Source organism: Bacillus rossius, unplaced genomic scaffold (assembly GCF_032445375.1).
Source record: "Bacillus rossius redtenbacheri isolate Brsri unplaced genomic scaffold, Brsri_v3 Brsri_v3_scf867, whole genome shotgun sequence".
Taxonomy (NCBI): Eukaryota; Metazoa; Arthropoda; class Insecta; order Phasmatodea; family Bacillidae; genus Bacillus; species Bacillus rossius.
Window position 1 is genome coordinate 12,501 of NW_026963104.1, and position 1,459 is coordinate 13,959.

Below are 1,459 nucleotides of genomic sequence, written 5' to 3' on the forward strand. Positions count from 1 at the left end.
CAGTTGATAAGGCAGACATTTGAAAGATGCGTCGCCGGTACGGAGACCGTGCGATCAGCACAAAGTTATCCAGAGTCACCAAAGCAAACGGACGCAGACGAGCCACGCCGATTGGTTTTGATCTAATAAAAGCATCCCTCCCATTTCTGGTCGGGACTCAGTTCAGCATGTATTAGCTCTAGAATTACCACAGTTATCCAAGTCATGTGGTACGATCTAAGGAACCATAACTGATTTAATGAGCCATTCGCGGTTTCACCTTATTTTGGCTTGCACTTAGACATGCATGGCTTAATCTTTGAGACAAGCATATGACTACTGGCAGGATCAACCAGGGAGCTGCTAGCAGCTTTTTTTTTCGTTCGGAGGAACCTCCCGGGTCCGCAGAGCACCGGGTCCGAATCTTATGATGTACATTTTTTTTTCCTTCTGTATCAACAAGTACGGGGGCGACTTCCCAATATCGACACCCGCTTTGCAATTGCAAAGTCTTTCCTTCCATCTCTAATTAATTTTCCTAGGGAGTAGGCGAGGCCAAACTTCCAAGGCTTTCACTGGCGAATATATCGCGCTCTTAGAAACTCGCATGGTACTTGGCGAGTGGATTTCAAATTATATGATCGGTGCCCACATTCGGGCGCGGCCCACTGCGGGAGCAGACCGTTGGCCCGTGGGCTCGCTGTGAACTAATTTGCCCACTGGTCCGAAAAGTATTCATTTCTAAACACCTTTGGCCAGGGCTGAAGACCGCGACTAACCCCTTTGAAACTTGTCTCTCAGGGAGCTGCGATCCATCAAACATTTCATTGTTAACAGAGGGGAACCATTACTTGGTTAAGACGATAGGACACGCGTTCCCCACCATTTCGCATCCAATCGAATTGCCGCACAAGAGCTCGTTACCTGAGAAAGGTATAGCATTGGCTCGCAGCTAGTGTATTGCAGTTCAGACAGATAGGCCACTTTAGATAGTTCTTAGTGTTCACAGTTATCACCAAGACTAGACCCATATGGATTTAATTCTTCAAGGAGCAGCGGTCCACCAATAAGAGAGATGAAGACATGTTTTCGGATGGCCACAACGCCCCCTCGCCACCCAAATGTGCATGTTTTAAGTGTACATTGGGAGTCGACGGAACATCGGGAGTCCGCTTGCTTTCTCCGGATCAGCTGCCACCCCCCTGATCTACCAGATAGACAAGAACATGTCTTCTCCACCAATCTCATCCACCGAAGCTCCGATCATGGCTTCTTCTACCTTTATACTGATATACCCCCACGGAGCAACATGCGGGCAAGGGAACTCTTGCTACCCTTCAGTAAAGCAGGTATCTCTTATAGATGGTGACTGCACCTTGGCCAGGATTGAAGACCGCGACTAACCCCTTTGAAACTTGTCTCTCAGGGAGCTGCGATCCATCAAACATTTCATTGTTAACAGAGGGGAACCATTACTTGG

At 48.1% G+C, this 1,459-nt stretch overlaps 1 non-coding gene across 1 annotated transcript in view; it reads right to left on the reverse strand.

Moving 5' to 3' along the window:
* The window catches only part of LOC134545771 (small subunit ribosomal RNA), a 1,990-nt gene extending 1,652 nt beyond the window's left edge, over nt 1–338 (reverse strand). The window contains exon 1 of the ribosomal RNA XR_010078773.1: nt 1–338. This exon is cut by the window's left edge and continues 1,652 nt beyond it. This is a non-coding gene — a ribosomal RNA (small subunit ribosomal RNA).
* Nucleotides 339–1,459: the final 1,121 nt, after the last annotated feature.